Source organism: Pelodiscus sinensis, chromosome 3 (assembly GCF_049634645.1).
Source record: "Pelodiscus sinensis isolate JC-2024 chromosome 3, ASM4963464v1, whole genome shotgun sequence".
Classification (NCBI taxonomy): Eukaryota; Metazoa; Chordata; order Testudines; family Trionychidae; genus Pelodiscus; species Pelodiscus sinensis.
Genome location: NC_134713.1, coordinates 112,060,677 through 112,081,688, shown reverse-complemented (window position 1 = coordinate 112,081,688; position 21,012 = coordinate 112,060,677). Strand labels below are relative to the sequence as shown.

Genomic DNA, 21,012 nt, shown 5'->3' with positions numbered 1-21,012 from the left:
CTGAAGATTGATCTTCCGGAGTTTGATATAGAGGGTCTAGCAAGGAGGTTACAAGGAGAAAGGAAAATCAATAAAAGAGTTTTTCCTATTGAAGTCTCACAGTGGGGTTGACCCAGAAATTCAGTTTAAGGTACGTTGACTCCAGCTCCATAATTCTCTTACCTGAATCTGTTTATCTCAAATACAATTTCTCCCCCAGTGTAGACCTGTCATGAGAGTGGCAGATCTAAACACAATGGACTCACAATCCACCACAATTCTATAGCACCTTCCATGTGAGATTCTCAAAGCATATTACAAACACTAATTCATTTGTCTTGTAGTACCTCATGAGGAAGTTGAGTAGTATTGTTCCTAATTTACAGATTAATTTAAGTACATAGAAATTATGGGCTAGATTGTGTAATCCTTACTCACATTTGTAGTCCCGGAAGGGTAGGCCTCTTCACTGACATCATTGGGACTTCATCATTGGGACTTCACCAGTGCAAGTAAGGACCATAGTCTCACTAGCCATAACTTCTCTGCCTCTGAATGAACATGTCTGTACATTTGGAACAATATTATTCAACTTCCTCTAACTGTAAGTAATTCTGTGGCAGAACCAGCAACTGAACGCAAGGCTCCAGGATCTGTGCCTTGCACACAAGACTACATGAGATTTGGTACTGAGTCCAACTGAAACTGTAGCAAAAGAAGCCCATCACAATACCATAAAAACTATGTTACTTCACAGTTACACAAACCATGGGTAACAATTGTAGTTTGAGCCAATTACAAGAGATATAGGCAGGTAGGTGAGCTCAGGACCATAACCCCCAGACAAGTGTGGCTTATTCATAAACCATCCTGAGAAACATCAACTTGTGGAACTCTTGTGGTAGTCCAGACTTTGAGGTACATCTTAGTGCACCTGAAAAAAAGAGACAACAAAAGAGACAGCAAAACTGGTCAGTTGCTGAAGTAATACTCCAAGGTAGAGGGAGGAAATGAGAAATAATAAGAAAAGGTTACTCACCTTGTGCAGTAACTTCTGTTCTTCGAGATGTGTGTCCCCGTGGGTGCTCCACTACAGGTGTCGGGCTCGTCCCGGCGCCGCAAACCGGAAACTTCTTCGTAGCAGTAGCCCCCTCCGGAGGACCGCGCGTGCGCAGTGTGTCCCGCGGCGTTCGCGCCTTTTCTGCGTCGCGCGGTCCGACCCGCCAGTTCCTCCTAGCCGGAACATCTGCAAGATACAAGAGAGATCTCCGAAGCAGGGAGGAGGGCGGGTCGTGGAGCACCCACGGGGACACACATCTCGAAGAACAGAAGTTACTGCACAAGGTGAGTAACCTTTTCTTCTTCTTCGAGTGATGTCCCCGTGGGTGCTCCACTACAGGTGAGTATGAAGCAGTCACCCTCGCACTGATTGTGCTTCGGATTTACTTGTGCACGGACGAAAGGACTGCTTGAGCGACTGCTGTGTCGGCGACCTTGAGACGGTCAAGGGCATAGTGTCTAGCGAAGGTGGATGCGGACGACCATGTCGCTGCCCTGCATATGTCTGTAAGAGATACATTTTTCATAAAAGCCGTGGAGGCAGCCATACTTCTGGTTGAATGCGCTGTTAGCGAACAGGGCAGAGATTTCCCCCTGAGAGTGTGTCGATATTGGTAATGCCCGGTTTGTAGGCTATGAGGAGCCAATGTTGCAGACATCGCATGCGGAGGCGAGCATGGGCTATGACGTATGTGGTAGAGGCCATGTGGCCCAATAGTTTCAGGCAGGTAAGGTAAGAGACCTTCGGGGCTGTGAGCAAGACGTTCGATAGGTCTCGAATGGTGTCGGCTCTGTCCGTAGGCAGATACGCCATAGCAGTGGTAGAGTCTAGTCTGGCCCCAATGAACACGATGGACTGGGCCGGAGTTAGAGTAGATTTTGGCAGATTGATAATTAGGCCAAGGGTCTCGAAGATGCCTTTTGTAGTGGCAACTGCCATCTCGGCTTGTTCTCTCGAAGGTGCTGAGAGGAGGTAGTCGTCGAGATAAGGGAAGATGGTGATCCCCGCTCGACGGAGGTATGCCGCTATGACTGCCATGGTCTTTGAAAATACTCTCGGAGCTGCGGATAGGCCGAAGGGAAGTACCGCATATTGGTAGTGGTCGTCTCCGACGGTGAATCGCAGAAACCTCCTGTGAGCTGGATGGATAGGAATGTGGAAGTATGCGTCCTGCAGGTCGAGAGACGCGAACCAATCCCCCTTTTGTAGTGTTGGAATGATGGAACCCAGAGTAACCATCTTGAATCTGTATCTTCGCAGGTAGCGGTTGAGACCGCGAAGGTCTAGTATCGGCCTCCATCCCCCCGACTTTTTCTCTGTGAGGAAGTATCGGGAATAGAACCCCCTGCGATGGAATTCGGGAGGAACTATTTCCACTGCACCTATGGTAAGTAGGTGTACTACTTCCTGTCGTAACAGATTTTCGTGGGAGGGGTCCCTGAAAAGGGGTGGGGAGGGAGGGTTGGTGGGAGGCAAGGTGGAGAACGGAATGGTGAGTCCTGAGGTTACAATCTCCCTGACCCAGCGGTCTGTGGTGATGGCAAACCAACGAAGGGAGTATGGATACAGACGGCGGTTGAAGAGTTTGGTTACTCTCGCGTTGGGTTCTAGCTGAGGGATGGCTCGCAGACTCTCGATCAGTATGTCAAACTTGCTGTCTAGATTGTTGCTGGTTGTTGGCCTTGTTAGGTTGCTGGCGGCGACGTTGGGGGCGCTGCCTCTGTCTATGCTGGTCGTATGGTCTAAATCGTTGGTTGGTATAGTAGGAAGCCGAAGAAGGAGGCGGCCTCTGCCTGTTATATGGCCAGGCTCTCCTGCGCCTGAAGGGCGGGGTGTACATCCCTAGAGTTCTTAACGTATTTCTAGAGTCTTTTCCTGAGTGAAACACTTGGTCTGTGTTTTGAGCGAACAGGGATGCTCGGTCAAATGGGAGGTCCTCCACCTTAGGGTGTAGATCCTTTGGCACGGAAGCCAGGTGGAGCCAAGAGTCTCGTCGCATGACGATGGACGTCGCGGTAGTGCGGGAGGCCGAGTCCGCGATATCGAGGGATATCTGGAGCGCATTACGGGCCACTGTGTACCCCTCTTGTACTATGGCCTTCAGTACCTCCCTTTGGGAATGTGGGAGATGCTGTATGAGCGGCACTAATTTCGAATAGTTGTCGAAGTCGTGGTTGGCAAGATGGGCAGAGTAGTTTGCCATCCTCAATGTGGCCGTAGCAGATGAATAGACCTTTCTGCCTAGCAAATCCAAGCGTTTGGCCTCTTTGTCCGCGATAGAATTTCTCGCCTGCGCGGATCTCGCCTTTTGCTGTGCTGCGTCAACCACGATAGAGTTCGGAACAGGATGGGTAAAGAGAAACTCCGCATCCTTGGCGTCGATAAAATATTTCCTGTCCGTGCGTTTGTTGGTAGGAGGCATAGACGCCGGAGTTTGCCAGATGTCATTGGCTACCTCCAATATCGCGGCATCGAAAGGAAGAGCTAGCTTGGATTTACTAGAATGTTGTAAATTTCTGAGCAGCGGATGGTGTTTTGGAGGCGCCCCCGAGGTGCGTAAGTTCTGTGAATCCGCTACCCGTGTAAAAAGCTCATGGAACTGCTTATAATCATCTGCTAGAGGGGGTTCGTCGTTAAACACCGCATCATCAGGAGAAGAGGAAGCGACATCTGTCGGGGAGGCCACTGACTGGTGTTCCGCCACTGGTGACTGAGTGGTATCGTCCTGTGGGACCGAAGTCGTGGACGCATCTCCCGTAGGCGCTGGTGGGCGTTGAGCCGGTGGAATAGAGCCTTGGGTCGTTGGCGAATATATTTGCTGTCGGCTCGGAGACAAGGGTGAGCGCCTCGATATTGATCGTGAACGCTCCGAATGCGGTGAGCGGTGACGAGACGCACGATGAGAGTATTGTGGAGAATAGGACAGAGTGCTCCTATGACGATAATAGCGGGAGCGGGTAGGTGATCGAGGGGAACGAGAACGGTACGAGTAACGGTACGGCGATCTGGAGTAGTATGATCGGTGATAGTGAGGCGGAGCAACGGGTGATGCAGTTAACTATATGTTTGGAAATACGTTGGGACGACAGCTGATGACCTTTAGAGCGATCAGCGAGTGATAATAGCAAACGCGGAGACTTCCGGAATGGACGTGTTCTGTCAAGGTAAAATGCCAATGCCCTTCTAATGTCCAGAGTGTGCCAGCGGGCTTCCTCCGGTGTAGCATGCGGTTTGGGGTAGAAAGTAGGGAAGATTATAGGTTCATTGACATGAAAGGACGAGTTGACTTTTGGCAAGAAGGATGGGTGACATCTCAGTGAGACTCCCTGCTGAGTGAACATCGTGTATGGCGGGTCCGCTGAGAGTGCTGCAAGTTCTGAAACTCGCCGAGCTGAGGCTATTGCCAGGAGAAAGGTAACCTTTATCGTGAGAATTTGTAACTCACAAGTCGCAAGTGGTTCAAATGGTGGGCGGGTAAGGGTGTCCAGTACAAGGCCAAGGTCCCATGGCTGCGGGATAGGCTTGTGTGGTGGACAAATATTGGAAATTCCCTTGAGAAATTTCTTCGTAAGTGGATGAGAGAAAACGGAAAAGCTCTCTATGGGAGCGTGAAAAGCCGAAATAGCTGCCAAGTGTACTTTTAGCGAAGCAGCGGCCAATCCTTGGGAGTGTAAATGCAGGACGTAGTCCAGAATACGCTGGATCTGCACATTTAGGGGGTTAATGGCTTGTGGCCGGCACCAGGCTGAGAAGCGACGCCACTTATAGATGTACGATCGTTGGGTGCTGTGTCGTCTGCTTTGCACGAGTACATCCATGACTGCTTGGGAGCAGGTTAACTCTAGGCCCTGGAGCCAGTTAGGAGCCAAGCTGTCAGGTGCAAGCGGTCGACATCCGGGTGGAGAAAGTTGCCGTTTTGTTGTGAGATCAAGTTGTTGATCCTTGGAAGACGTTGAGGTCTGGACACCGACATCTGCATGAGTTGCGTGAGCCAAGTCTGGCGCGGCCAGAAGGGAGCCACGAGGATTACTGTCGCCGAGTCTGACAGTATTTTCTGTATTACCCGCGGTATCAGCGGGATTGGGGGAAAAGCGTAGAGGAGATGGTACGCTCCCCAATTGAGAAGGAAGGCATCCCCCAAGGATTGGTTGTCTATCCCCGCTCTCGAACAGTAAGAGCGGCACTTCCTGTTGTCGCGAGTGGCAAAGAGGTCGATCTCTGGGTAACCCCATGCCCGAAACAGATCGAGGGCTACAGAGTGAAGGAGCTCCCATTCGTGTTGGGAGTGGAATGATCTGCTGAGCGTGTCCGCAATTATATTGGTTTTGCCGGGGAGATAGGAAGCTACGAGCGCGATCCTGTGGCGGATCGCCCAGTTCCACAGGCGCACTGCTTCCGCACACAAAGTCCTGGACCGGGCCCCGCCTTGCCGGTTGATGTAGTAAACCGTGCATATGTTGTCGGTAAGGACTTGTATGGTGGTCCCCTGTATATGTTGGACAAAGTGGCGGCATGCGTTGAAGACTGCCCTGAGCTCCAGGAAGTTTATATGGAGTAGGGATTCCTGATGGGACCACAGTCCCTGAATCCGGTAGTGCAACATGTGCGCCCCCCAGCCTATTAGCGACGCGTCCGTGGTCAATTGAATGGATGGGGGCTGGATCCGGAATGGAACGCCTGCTAGAGTATTGGCAGGTAGAGTCCACCAAACGAGCGATTTCCTGACTCGGGCAGGGATTGTGATGGACCTTCTCGGGGATCTATAGTAGCGGCGTGCAGGAGAGTACTCGTGATAGTGGCTCCGCCGTCTTTGAGGTGAAATCGAAGGTCCAGGCGAGAAGGCTGCCCTGTCCGAACCTGGAGAAGGGGTACGAGGGTGGTGTGTTTTCCTCTGTGCCTTCGTCGGTACCGCTCTAGAAGTATGGGGGACCGGGCTATCTGGGATCGAGATAAGTGAGGCCCCATCAGAGATTTCCCCTGGAAGGCATGGTGATTGAGGCGCAGGAGGCGAGGAAGGCGGAAGCACTTCTTGTCCCGACACCTGAGGGTGTAAGGTCGTCGGATCCGGTGCCGAAACGGGAGACTGAGACGGCTGCTCCACTTCCAGCGATCGGTCGGTGCGGTGCGGTGCCGACGCGCCCTGAGGATGAGGAGTGGCTGCGTCGCTAGGCTTTGGATGGGATCTGGGTGCCGAGTGTTTCCTCGGTGCCGTGTCCGGTGCCTTAGGTTGTTGCGGCTTAGGCTTCGGTGCCTGTTTAGGCTTCGGTGCCGGGCCGGCCACCGGTGCCGTCTTAGTCGGGGCACGGTCATGCGCCGACGGTGCCGATTGCCTCGGTGCCGAGGACCGCACCGAATCCGGCTGCGGTGCCGCTCGGAGGCTCGGTGCCGCTGATGATGGTGCCGACTCCGGACGGGTTGGCGGGGCCGATGCCACAGAGAGTGCAGGGCTCGGCGCCGATGTGCTACGGGCTTTGGAAGGCTTTTCCATCGCCTGTGGGTGGCCCGACGCGGCTCTCGAGTCTGCCGCACTTAGGCTCCTGGACGAAGCGGAGGCCTTTTCTTTGGTCTTGTGCGTACCCTCGGTCTCTCGCTCTGTTGACGTCGGCGGCTGAAGAGCCTTGTTGAAGAGGAGCATTTTAAGGCGCATCTCCCTGTCACGCCTCGTGCGCGCCGTTAGCTTGGCGCAATGGCCACACTTCTGAGGGATATGGCCCTCCCCTAGGCAGCGAATGCAGCGGGAGTGGCCATCCGACACCGGCATAGCCTCGCCGCATGATGCGCACTTCTTGAACCCGGGAGAACCGGGCATGGTTCGCTGTGCGGGTGTAACCCCCGGGATTAAAACAGGGGGTTGAAGTAACAGGGGTGTTTTTTTTTTTTTTTTTTTTTTTTTTTAAACAATTAACCAATCTAACTAACTAACGATATAACACTGACTAACACTACGTTGGGAAGGGGCTAACTGGGAAACAACTGAACATATATCTGATTTTTTTAACTAAACGATTCCTCCTCAGGAGAGGAGCGTGTTCCAGATCCGTCTGCGGCCGTGGACGGTTAGGAGGAACTGGCGGGTCGGACCGCGCGACGCAGAAAAGGCGCGAACGCCGCGGGACACACTGCGCACGCGCGGTCCTCCGGAGGGGGCTACTGCTACGAAGAAGTTTCCGGTTTGCGGCGCCGGGACGAGCCCGACACCTGTAGTGGAGCACCCACGGGGACATCACTCGAAGAAGAAAGAGTAATTATTCCTAAGAGTGATAAGGACTTAGGCTGGAATTTAGGAAATTTGAGTTCAATTCCTGGCTCAGCCACAGACTTCCTTGGACAAGTCACATAGAATTAGAGGAAACTGAATAATATGGTGTGTGACTTCATTAAGATAATACTACTTCCCTACATCACAGGAGTTTCATGAGGTTATATTATTGTGCTTATATATCACAATAATGGGGATTGTATAAATAGTTCAGAACTGCACAGTGGAGGTAATCCTCCATCCTGGATCATTCTAATTTCATTGTGTGGTAAAAAGAGAAAATCTACATTATTGCTTCTCACTCATCAGATAAGTGCTAGTACAGTGTTTCTCAAACTGTGCTCCATGGAGCCCTGGGGCTCCGTGAGACATCTCCAGGGGCTCTGTGAGATTGACAAACTGGAAACATCGATAGATACAACACATACAATCAGAGGATCGCTGGGGCGCCGCATAAGTACAACACATACAATCAGTGGACTGCTGGGGCTCCGCATACATTTTTACGCATGTAAAGGGCTCCAGAGCCCAAAAAAATTGAGACTCTCTGTGCTAGTATCTTAAATCCTGAGCTGCATCATGAGTGACTGAGAAGATTCAGGGGCAAAAAGTCTGAGAATCAGAGTTTTCTTTTAAAGACAGGTACCGATGTTCTGTAAATGTATCTTCTATAGTTCAGCTAACTCTATTGTCTAGTCAACAAGAAAAGTGTGCTGCCCACCCTGCTGCTTCTGTGCCATGTTCCCCCTTGGAAATCAGTGTAAATAGTACAAGCTGCATAAGTCACTGTATACTACATGAACTCCTTTAGAGGACTCATGTAAGTCCAGGTGGCAATAGGCCAGCTGCTGGGGAACACTGATGCCACAAATAGGGAAGGCCTTGTATACAGATGTCCAAACAGATGCAAGCTTAGCTACCACAACAATAGCGGCAGTGTAAAATCCAACCAGAGAGGAGCCTCATTTCCACACATTCCAATGGTATCACACCTTGCTAGATCTGCATAGCTCAGGAGTGGGCCACCCTGCCAGAACCCTCAGGAACACATCAGCCAGCTACTTCAAAGCAACCCCATGCCACTTTAAGCAGCTGGCTGATCTCTGTGGCTCTCTGCTCTGGGGAGTGTTGGAGGCTTCATGGAAACTGGCCAATAGGAGCTGAGAGATTTTGCTAGGGACTGGAGCAGCACACAAAGCCTCCCTGACCCCTGGCTCCCAGAGTGGAGAGTCACAAGGAAAGTCAGACATTTTGAACAGCCTATGGCTATAGGAAGCAGGGAGCCTGCCTCGGGTTCCTGCAGGGCTGCTAGCCAGGAGCTGCCTAGGTTAGCACCTCCAACCACAGATCTCTGGCATCCCAACTCCACTTTCTCCCTAACTCCCTGCCCCAGGTCACCATCCAAACCCTCTGCACTCTCCTCCCCTCATTCCCTGAGGTCACAACTCCCTCCCAGACCCTGTACTCCACTCCCTCAGTCCAGAATCCTCTCCTGCACCCATATCACCTCCTAGACCCAGATTACAACCTCCTCCTTCACTCAAACTCCCTCTCATACCCCATACCTTCTCCTATATTCCAGTCTCCTACCTCAAGCTCCCTTCTGCACCCAATCTCTGTCCCAGACCCCACACCCTCTTCACAGAAAAGCACAGCCCTTGACCACTTACTAAAATCTTGGAGTGGCTTCCCCATCAAAAATTGCTGCCCACCCCTGGTACAGCTAGAGGCCTTGTGTTCCAGAGGGGAGGGCCTGCTGGAACGAAAGATCTGTTGGTAAATTGTTACCTAGTGAGATGATTTTTAACTCCTTTTCCAAAGGGGATGACTCATTTCTACAGCCTACAGTAAGAGAGGAGTTAATACCTATACTATTGATGAAGGTTATAAAATTACAAACCCTAGATTAAATTGTAAAAGAAGTAAATAAAATTCAAAATGTAAATTCACCCACATGGAATGAATTTAGCAGCAACAGAAAGCAGAGACAGTAACAGTGGAGAAGAGGGCTCGTGTGGTAATAACACCCTAAGCAGGGCTCCCTGTACTCACCACCCCAGCTAGGGACCACCCCCAATAATTCAAGAGGCCACATCCCTAGGGGCCAGAGTGCAATGTGGAGGGAGAGGGCAGCCTGGGATGGTGGCAGGAAAGGGCAGAGCTTAGGAAACAGGGACAGACACATTGTTTGGAAATGAGGAACAGGGGAAGGATCACGTGATGTTTACCTGTTGTGTTCCCTCCCTCTGGGGCATCTGGTATTGGCTGCTGTCGGCAGGCAGGTTACTGGGCTAGATGGACCTTTGGTCTGACCCAGTACGGCCGTTCTTATGTTCTTGTGACAAACACCGCTGGGCTGCCAGGACTTCCAGGCCAGATTGCAATGTTTCCTGCGCAATTTAAATGAAGCATGTACATTTTCATTTTATTTTCCAAAAAACAACTACCGGTATTAATTGAGTTAAGAACCCAAGCAAGGCCAGGTAAATGAGCCGATTAATTATAATCAATAATATATGTATAAGTGCACGTACACACAGAGCAATGCTAACAAGTCACATGCACTACTAAACCCTCTTTTCCTATTCATCTCACCTGTAACCAACAGTTTATTCAGAAATTAAATTCTTAGACAGATAAATTATTCTGTGATGGAGAAACAATAGCTCAAATTAATTTTGGGGGTAACTTCAGAAACTCCCTTGTTATAATGGGAATGAATTTGGTCAAGTGTCTTGAAGACTGAGCTTCTGGTGTTTCAAAATCCATATTCTAGTGCCTTGGAATTATATGACTGTCAAACAAAATAATGTTTTCTATTCAATATTGCTTTAAAAAGTGAGTTTAGTTTCTGTTTGAAGTCTTTTTCTGTTTATAATTATGGTACATTTTCACTAGATACTGATTGACAGCATGGATCTATATTTAAACATATTAAGGAGTCATGTCACTAATTTTTGACAAAAGGGTATTTAACTCTATACGTACAGCCGCAATTAAGCCATAGCTGGTTGCCACATAAATCTTTCAGTGTGCATATTCCTTCGGCTTGCTGCCTTCTCAGCTTCAAAGTCACATATGCTCAGTACCAGCTGACTTCTTCTCAGGAGCATTCCACTCCAGCTGACATCATCTTTGCTCTGTGAAGGGGCACACCCATCACAACACACTGATTCACTGCTGCAGCTCCAAGAAGCTAAATTATCTACTTAAGAATGTCAACTAATTGGTTTGATGTATGACTGTGAATTATTGTGAAATCACGTGTTGTCATAGGCAATTTCCTTCTACGTGTTCTCAAATGACTACCTGACAGCAGTCATTAAATTGAGTTTCTGCTAGTCATCACTGAGATTTGCTTCCTAGATATTTGATTCTGAAAATGTTTATAGTTTTTAATCCTTTTAAATGGTGTGCTGGCTAACTTACCCTGCATCCATTGAATCATCCTGTTCTGCCAATTATTTCCTCCATTGCTATAAGAAAATATGATCTGTTCACTAGCAGAGCATTAGGAATGTGGCAAACCAAAAGAAAGGTGAAAAAAAATCACAATGAAGTATCACTCTCATCAAAGGCAACACATACTAGTGAAACAAAGGTGACAGTTCATTATCCTGGGATGTAAAGCACCGATCCCGACCTGTAAAACATTATTTAATACACCCAGGATTCTTGAAATGAAGAATATACTTGTACATATTTTTTAAAAATAGGGTTAATGATTTTAATATTCCAAAGAAGGCACTGCTTTCCAGCCTTGAAAAATGACACATAACAGATGCATATAACAGATCCAGCAGGACAGCAGCTGTGCAAGTTTGTTCCTGGCTGCCCTATGAGCCTCAGCCTAACCCTTGCTGTCTGGTCACTATCTATAGATGAGAAAGAATAACTTGCTTCACAAGGTCCATTCAGTTCTTGGCCTCTTGCTGATACTGCCACCCAGTGTGCAGGTCTATGCTCACTGCAGTGGTGGTACCTATAGGTGGACACGGCTTCAGTGAGGCCACCAGGAGGAAGAGCAATCATTCTTGAGAAGTGGGCAGTAAAATTGTAAGGGTAACTTTTTAAAAAGAGCGTAATTGACTCACGTGTCCAAGTCCCATTTTCAAAAGTCATTGAAAGTCGGTGGGGTTTAGGCTTCTAAGGCAGATTTCTGAAAAGGAAAACCATGACACAAAAATTAAACAATACTAGGTTAATAAAAAGAAAAGAGAAAGAACTTTTATTATCATCACAATATTCCTGTTATAAGCATAATGACTAGATGGAAAAGTCACCAATTAATATACTCATGAGAAGTTCCACCATGGGCCAAAACTTCATTACAAAGGAGAGAAAAACCCATTTTTAAATGCACAGACATCAGATTCCCATTCCCAAACCATAAAACCTAACGGATTTATCTAACCTTTACCCTACTTGCAGATAGTGAAGAGTCTTTTCTTGTAGCAAGACATTTTGTCTGTCCGCCTCAGTCGCTGGAGAGAAACTGCCCAGGGACAAAGGAGGGAAAACCCCTAAAATTCCTTTGTCCCAGTTTGAAATTCCTACCTAGATTTCTATTGGCTACCTGTTACCTGGTTTAGGGAAGGGACATAGTTAACTCCTTAGTCCCTAGGCTGCTGGCTTACCCTCATGATCATGACAGGTGCCTAGTGACATTTTCAGAAGCACCTAGGGATCTAACGCCTAAACCATAGATTTAAATAGGAATTGGGCACCTAAATATCTTTGAGGGTTTGGGCCAAAGCTACTTATGGTAAAAATTTTTGAAAAGCTTAACTGACTAAAGTAGTGGTGGGCAACCTGTGGCCTGCACACGGCTCCTGGGGTTCCACCTGTGGCCCGTGCACCATGTGTTTGTCCCCTTCCACCTCACTTCTCGCACTTTGAAGCCTAGCACTTCCTACTTCTCTCCCTCCCTCCCAGCACTTTCGGAGCATCATGAATCTACTGATTTGAGCTCTATCCCTGCTCCCTCTCCTCCCTCCCACAACTTGAATGCCGTGAATCACAAAAGTCTAATTCTATGCAATAACCTCTATCAACCAAATGTATTAATAATCTCAATGAATTAAATCAGGTTTGTTTTACAAAACTTTTTTTTCTATAAAACCATGTTGATCACATAGAATAGGAATATAATTATTACCAGTCAAATCTGAAAGATGATATGTTGAATAGCAAACTGTTCCTGAATGGGCCAATACATTGGGCTTCCTACTGCATCCCCAGCACCACCAACACCATATCCTGCAAAAGCTGGGAGGAGGATTAAGGGATTTGCTTTCTGAAATATCCTACCCCCCCATTCTTGTTCATCACACAGCTCTACATTTTGGTTGTGTCAAGGACAATTTTTCCTCATGTTATGGAAATATACAAGTCCCATACTCTCTATTTTGTGCCTACCAAATTTTGTATTTTAAAATTCAGTTATTTTTGGAATGGAAAGTAAAACAAAAGTATATTAGAATAGAAAGTTCTAAATTCTCTCTCAGCTGCATAAATTACACTTGTGCTTAAAGAGCAGAGTATGCTGTGAAAGGTCATCTTTTTTCCACTCTTTCACTCCTCCCCTCTTCTACAATACAAAAAGGTAACTTTGCTGATTATTCATTAAAAGTTTGAAAAAATCCACCTTCTCCCTTTGCATTTCAGTTCCTAAGTAAGGGTATTAAAATATGTATAAATCTATATATATTTTATCTCTTATTTAAAGTTTTGGTATAAAATTGCAGTCTATTTGGGTTATCTAAAAATGTTCTAAGGGGATTGGTACAATTATTCAATCTTTAGTCATTGAAAGAGACTGTCGGAAAACATAAGTCTTCACACATGAATAGAAGTTGTCATATTAGACCCCATGTCTCTTGTTTGGAACAAGTCTGACTAATATTCTACTTCAACATTGATGTATAAACTGTAAATGATCACCCAGGGCTCACTATTCATCTGAGCGCAGCTCCTGTTTAGGCACCAAAATAAATGTCCAGATTTTCAGAAGAGCTTTGCATCCAACATATTGAGTTTTTTTAGATAATCTGGCAGAACTGAGCCTGAGCACTTGAAAATCTGACCCTTTGTGGCTATTTCTTCCCTTTGCAAGCATACAGTAGGAGAAGGAAGAAGGCTTCACCATTATGTACAATAGTAATTAATATGATTCGATCATCATCGATATTAGGTTTAGCTCAATCTTCAAAAAGCACTTCATTGTTATGATCTTTGCACGTTGAGCATTGTAAAATGGCCCCTCTCAGAGCACTTTATTAAATCAAAACAGCAGCTGAATTCAGGAAGTCTGATACAATGTTTCTTTTTCATGGGCCAATGAAGTAAATTTAGTATCACACGCAAACTGAGAAGATGGATGTTGTGTTGTATTTGAGAATCCGCTATTCCACAAAGAAAACATTTCCTTTTCCTGGTGCTGGACATTCAACTAGGCTTCTGCCACTTTCTTGAGAAACATTTAAAAAAAGGGCTGGGTTATTTATTGACTAGTAGCAACATTACACTAAAGTTAGGCTAACTTGGTTTCCTGCCTCAGTTCACTATGCTAATTGCCACAGGAATCAAAAAAGGCATGTTACAACCATAGCACTGCAGAGTTGGTCATTATAGAGAGGTTAAGTGCATTATTTTTTGATGTCCTCTGAAATATCAGAGGCCTGAATTGCCACTGCCTAGCATTTTGTGTAGTGGATCCTCTTCTCCTTTCATCAAGTAGGCAGGTGAGGAAAAGCTAGGGAAGGCTACTCCAATGAGCAGATAACTGTAGTTTGCGTGTAACAGCTGTGAAACAGCTTTGTTTTGGGTTTGGGATAGAGGGTTATGGAGATTTTTCTGTCCTGGACCCCAGATACATCTTTCCAACACCATCTCTTCAGCCCAGGAACGGGACTTTGTATTTATGCACATCCAGCTTCTGGGTGAAAAAAAATCACTTTTTCTGTGCCTTTGGTTTGGGCCTGAGTTAGATATTTTTTGCACATCATGTGGAATTGTAAGGAAAAGCCACTTCTAGCACCTTAAGGTCTACTTGTCTTTCCACAGTACACTCCCATATTCAGAGGCTTTATTTGAGTTATAAAAATTTGAGTCAAGGTTGAAATTTGGCACCTAATTTCTGGATTCATAACCTACTGGATTCATATGTTAAATTTAAAAAGTGGATACACCCCTATATATGGGCAAAGTAGTGATTCCAAGAGAGCTGCTTTCATCTATTTTAGGGATGTAAGCATTTTGGTCTTGTTCTAGTGGCTGTGCACTCCTGTGTCTGGCTGTGCCTAGTTTAGAGTCATTTTCTCTATGCAGAATAAGGCAGTGTCACCACAGGAGAGAATCTGTCTCAGTCAATAATTGCAGGAATTTATATTAAGCACATTCTGAAGTTCCAGTCAAAGATATATAAGGTCATGCACACACTCACACAAGGGTTTATTCTGGCTCTCACACACAGTATCTCTTATGAGCCCATTTCACTACTTTCCTTCTCTTCAAAAGACAGAAGTCACAAGAATAGGAGCCGAGAACTCCGTCTGAGATTCAATTTTGATCCTGCTATTGACTCACTGTGTAGCCTTTCCTCTGCCATTTAACCTTCCTACCTCGGTTCTCCCCTTTCAAAATGAACACAAAGTTGGATGTGACTAGATTCAACAGGAAACTGACACTCAGGCAGGTTTGGAGGAACAAAGGTCTCTCCAAGGCAGCTTGCCACGAAGACAGAGAAAACAAAGAACACGGGTCAGACATGGACTTTGACACATAAAGTGACAGTTACCAGCCTTTAATCTTTGAAAACTCATTTTCCTGAACTCCTGACTGCAGTTCCTTGTTGCTGACATGAATAGAAGTGTGAGAGCTTTTCTCTCTTTATACACAACTAGAAGATTTATCTAGTGTTGCTCCTGTCCTTAATTCATGTAATTGTTGTTTTTCCTTCATTTCAATCTGTACTCTGGGGTGGAGCTGGAGATGAGGGGTTCAGTTTGCAGGCTGCCCCGAGAAGAGAGGACTATCCCAACCCTCTCTCACCGCATCAGCTTGGGGCCAGAAGAGAAGTACCACTCTATGACTGCTGTAGCTCCAGTGGGCACAGCTGAGGGAGGAATGCATGTTCCAGGGCTGGGGCAGATCCAGGTTCATTTGGCCCCTGTGCTCCCCAGTCAGCGTGAGGAATGCAGCAAACTGTGCACTCCCCACTCACTCCCTGACAAAGGGGAACAGCTGGCAATATCCCAGTATGAATTGGGGGGGGGGGGAGAGGAACTTCAGCCCCCTGCTTTCCCTAAAAGGTGCCTGGGGGGTAGGAGGCTCAGGTATGGGGCAGTGCCAGGTGGTGCCTCCAACCAGCCCCTTTCACCTGCCTGGTGATTCTGTCTCTTTTCTGTATGGTTTTATGAGAAGCAATCCCATTCTAGGCACAGCCCGTTTTCTTGGCACAACCATCCCTTACCTTGCTTTAAGTTATGGTAAGAGGAAGCTGCCATATTTGGTAGTCCTGGTTCTTACTGTTTAGGATGAGTTCTTGAACAGACACAGACAGACAGACTATTAAATATATAGTAGATTGATTGCTTAACGGCAGCTATTCCTGGGATGGGCCTTTTGAAGTATACGTGACTTCTGCTTTCTGCATTCTCCTTGGGAATGAAGGAGACTCACCTTGTGAGAAGAGAAAAGCAAATAGAGTCCATTAAGCAAGCAGTGCCCAAGTCATGGAGAGAGGTTCAAAGTGAGAAGTGTTCATTTTCCTCTTGAGATGGCACTGTCCTAAGGCTCTTGCTAGCAAGATTAGGGGGACCACTGGTCCATGCTGTTCCACTCATCAATAAATGCACACCTGTGAATGGCAACACATCAGGAGAAACAGCAAGCACTGTGTTAGTGCTAGGGCTGGCCTGGGCTGAGCCCCAGCACCCCGGCACTTGCTATATCAGCTGTGAATGTTAAAAAAAAAAGTGCTGGGGCTCAAGCACATTTTTCATTACAAACTAAGCACTGGAAATAGCTCTGCAGGAGATGATCAAAACAAACACACACACACACACACAAAGGCTGGGCCAAAATACTTCAATGGGAAGAATTTAATTCTAACATGGCAAAAGCTACAGTCTGAGCATCAGCAGGGATTGTTAAAAGTGATCTAAACCATGCGAACACATCACTTTGAGGGGCATGCCAACCAGGCCTGGCAATTCACAACCCAACATGCAGTACTGCCAACCCTAAGCCTTCAAAATTCACTTGTCAGCCCCCAAAATCTCAAGATTGGCTTAAAAGCAGGAGGTTTTTTTTAAATAATAAATTGAATTTTTTTCCTTTGTTTTCTGGATGCTGAGCCTTCTGGGTGTCCTCAGGTCTTGGTTTCATGTTTTCTTCACAACCATAAGGGCTAAACATTTTTGTTTAAAAATAAACAAGCCAACAAAAAAAAACTGACATTATGCAGTCACCTGACTCCAGGAGCTGAGGATTTAGCGAGACACCCAGGAAGTCAAGACCCATGATAAAATCACGAGCTGGCACCACAGCAACATGGCCAGCCAGTGCGCAGGTCAAGAGAGGTAGAAATTCTGTTCAAGGGCACTAATGAAGGAGCTGAAATGCACTGTAAGTGACTGGTATTTCCTCATCCCTGTTTAGCTTGTATGGAGGAAGGTGGGGAGATAACAGGCCAGCGTGCTGGCAGATATAGATATACTGTGTTGCATTTGGACGCCTGCCAGTAACCAGAGTGCAAAATTCCTGAGGCCCTTATAGGGAGCCAGCAATGCGGCATTCTGAAGAGGCACGAATCAAGCAAACTGCACTGAGCCCCAGATTATTCACACATGGAAAGGGACCACCTGTGTGCAGGTTGCACTTCTCTTGCACTGAAGGTCACAGCCTCAGTTGCCTGTACTGCACAGTCCAGTCCTCCAAGCCACAGGGAACATTGTGGGAAGGCTGTCCCAAGGAAGAGAGATATTCTTACTTCGCTGCCTCCAAAGAGGGTAAGCAGAAAGGACAGCTCAGGGTCCAAGTGTTAACAACCACCATAGAGCTGGATGCAGAGAACTCCTGTGTAAAGGCACAGGCTTTGGATCTGCTAGTTTCTGATCTCAACTGCAGGGAGATACACCTTGCCTGTCCATCTCCTGTGCAATTAAATAATGTGACATGGGAAGAGGAAGTGCTACAAAATGATCTCTGCAGAGATTTCCTCCCCCAGAATCTCTTTCAAGGACTTTTCCCTGGGAGAGAATGAGCTGACCTAAGATAGCACTTGAGATCTTTCGCAGCTTGGGAGAGGCAAAGAGCCAATGCCTGCTCATCTTGTGTATGGTTACGGTGACTAAAGCACTGTGTGGAGACCGAAGTCACATAAATAATAGAGACACCTCAAGCATGCTTCGCTGAACCTCAGAAAAAGGCAAAGGAAAGGTCACAGGAGTCCAACTGGGGAAAGAATAAAGCTAATTCAGAGCACGCTTCTTTAGTGCGCCTCTGGAACTGCAATGTCAGTCGGGAGAGGAAGTCTTCAACTTGTGTTAAGATCATTCTTCACAGCTGGTGCCAAATTCTGCTCTCAGGCTCGCAGATGAAAATTCAAAGCAATTCCACTTGCTGTGGATGTACACCAGAGAGTTACTTCACATTTACATCTATGTAACATAGAATTTGGCCCCCTAACTTAAAAAACCTAGATAAGAAGAGAAAAATGACAGATTTGATGCATGATGGCCATGGAACTAACAGCATTCAGTCACTGTTTTTGCTTCCACAGGACTGCTGCTTTGCACCAACAATGCAAATGATGGTTTGGGAGGGTCTGACTGTCCTGAGCAGCTTTTCTCACTATACCAATCTAGATCTCTTCATGCAGCAAGAACTTATGGTAAAAGCCAAACTCAGGTCGTGTGGGGCCCTTAAAAGCCTGCAAACAGTAAGGTGCAATGGTGATGTTCTCCCAGGATGAACTCCCAGTCCTATTGTAAACCCATCTTGGCTATCAACACTACTTGTCAGCTATGCCCACAACGACACATGAGGATTACTTTAAAGAAGGGCAGAATTCAATAGGGGGAGGAAATCAGGGGGATAATCAGCATGCTTCCAGTAATGGTCTTGGTTGGAGTTGGCATGGACTCTCAGAAATTCAGTTTGAGAGCAAACAAAGTTAAATTGTATTGGAACTAAAAAAAAAGGGTGTATGACAACTGCTGGATTTTTCTATAATTATACACATACCAGAGAGAGACTAAACTGAAATGGCAGATCACGGAGATCTGGTAACACATCAGCATTGTAAAGAACTATCCATAGAGTCTGGCATCTGAACATGAGTATGTTTGATGATTTTGTCAGCAATATCAAACAGGAACGAGAGGACTTTAGCAAATATGAGAAATCCTATCAACCCTGGAGCCTGCCAGACATCTAAGCCACATAAGTTGCAGGGCCAGAGAAGCTGCAGCGCCCTTGTATTATTTCCTTTGTGGGCATCATTGCAGAAGGGTGTAATGTGAGTAAATGCAGAACACCACCACATACATTTCAAAATGTCCACATCAATGTATTTTTTACTGTAAAGCTCTCCTCACTCTCTGATTGGCGGAAGGCAGTGCAGGGGAATTCCAAGACCTCCTCTCCTGGCATTTAGTAAGTCACTTACCTAACAACCCTTTATTTCATTCTGTTTTTACATAGAGACTGTATCCTTAGGACCAGTCAACATCAACACAGAATGATCCCAAACCAAATACCTGTTCTGTATGTAGAGATGGCTATTGCTTATTTACATAAAATATACACAAGTGCAGGAAGGAAACGAAAAAGTCACAAGCCAAAAGTCTCATCTGTTACACCATTTTCCCCCAAAGAAAGCAATGAACCAAAACTGACTTTTCTTAGGCTCTGTGTATATTCTAAAATGATGTAAAAGTTAAATAATAAAAAAAGACTTGCATTTGTTATGTGTTGACTCTGACCTGATGGTGTGGGAAGAGATCCCTAACTACTGGAATCTGGATCCTGCTGTCAGTACTCCCACATGAACCTTCTTGTGAGGGAACAATCTCAACAATTATACTGACAACCTCAAAGGAGACTAAGGCTCCAGGATCATACACAGGCCATTTGTTCACAAACAAAGCTCTTGTGTTCATACAAATGTCCTTAGTAATAGAAATTATGGAAAAGAAAACATTCGCTAAAGAGAATCAGTTTCAAACATTCCTAGAAGATACCAGTGACTCTTCGAATGTTGAAGGAACTAATTGATAATATTTTTAACTGCAAACAAAATCAAATTCACAAAGTTTCACAAAGGTTTCAAATGGACATGCTTAATTTTTTTTAAATTGTGCAAAATTTTCACAGAAATAAAAATGTTAACAGTCATCAAAACCATTATCAAAGCATTTAACAACAACAACAACAAAAAGCCAGAGACTGGCTTGGCTCACTGCTGCTCAGAAGTGGAGAAACACCAGGATGAATCTTATGCCACTTTTTTGTACCAGCTCCATGAGCTGTGTTCTCTCTGGTTGCCTCTAGCCTTGTACTTTCACCCTGCTTTTACATTTCAGCATTCACATGTAAAATCTGTTTGTAAACATGCACCTATGTAAACTGAACCCATACAGTTTCAGAAGCTTCAGGGGGTAGCTGAGTTAGTCTGCACAGGATAAACTAAAAAACAACAAATGGTCTGGTAGCACTTTATAGACTAACAAAACATGTAGATGGTATCATGAGTTTTCGTGGTCACAGCCCACTTCTTCACATGACTAGAGTTTTGAGTTTAGGATGTGTAGACCCAAAATAAATAGGGGAGAAGGAAGAGGGGGAAAGGGAAAAAAAGGAGGGGGCGGGAAACAAGGAGAAGAGGATATGAAAATATCAAAGGGAAAAACAAGTAGGCAGAACTGGCAATCTATAAGCATCTGAAGATTGGATAGTTAAAAGGAAGCAGATAAGGATCAAAGGATAACAATAGATAGGAAGGGTACTAATGCAAGAATCTACTGTCTCAAGGGCCTCTGTTTGTCCCACATGCCTTTAAGCATAGTGCTCTGGCGCCACTTTTTGCACGGCCACGGTTCCCTGCTGGCGGGGTGGGCGTCCGGGCCTTCCCTCAATCCCGGACCCCAGTCCAGGGCCCTAACACCAGGAGCTCAGCTCCTGATGGAAGCAGGTGGGGGCTCGCCCCTAAACTCGCCTGCTCATGGGCTCTGCGACCCTCCCTGGGCCTAACCAACCCTGCCAACAGTAGTCACTGTTCTCAACCCCAGATGGGGACGAGGGGGGAGATCTCCAGCGCTTCTCTTCCTTTCCCCCCCACCCAGTGACTCCGTTACCTCCTTTCTCTACTCGGCGTCTCCTCCCCCTTCGTCCCCTCCGGCCGTGTCTTTATCCCCTACACGTCACCCTTCCCCCTCTGCTTCCAGGTGCCCCGCCCGCCTTGCCCCTGTCGTGCTGGTGATGTCAGCCAACGTCACCGGCGTGCATTGCTGACTGCCGCCACTCCCCCCCTCCGGCTGTCCAGTTGCTCCGATCCCCGCTCGCGTCGCCGCGGCCAACCCCGCAGCTTCCCCGCCCGCGGCCGGCACCCTGGGCTGCAGCTGATGACAGGGTTGCTTCACCCCGTCACATCTACACAAAGAGTTGTTGGCACCTTCATTGAATGTTAGGTTGATAATGTCCCATTCAT

General features: G+C 46.6%; 1 long non-coding RNA gene across 3 annotated transcripts; it reads right to left on the bottom strand.

The window, feature by feature from the left end:
- Nucleotides 1-485: 485 nt before the first annotated feature.
- Nucleotides 486-20,753, bottom strand: LOC142827927 (uncharacterized). 3 transcript variants are annotated; one of them, XR_012902734.1, is made up of 5 exons: nt 19,766-20,753; nt 15,981-16,158; nt 11,393-11,457; nt 9,527-9,688; nt 486-913 (listed from the first exon to the last, which is right to left on the bottom strand). It is a non-coding gene; the product is annotated as an uncharacterized LOC142827927 (long non-coding RNA). The 3 variants fall into 3 exon arrangements; XR_012902736.1 differs by lacking the exon at nt 9,527-9,688; XR_012902735.1 differs by lacking the exon at nt 15,981-16,158.
- Between the last annotated feature and the right edge of the window lie 259 nt (nt 20,754-21,012).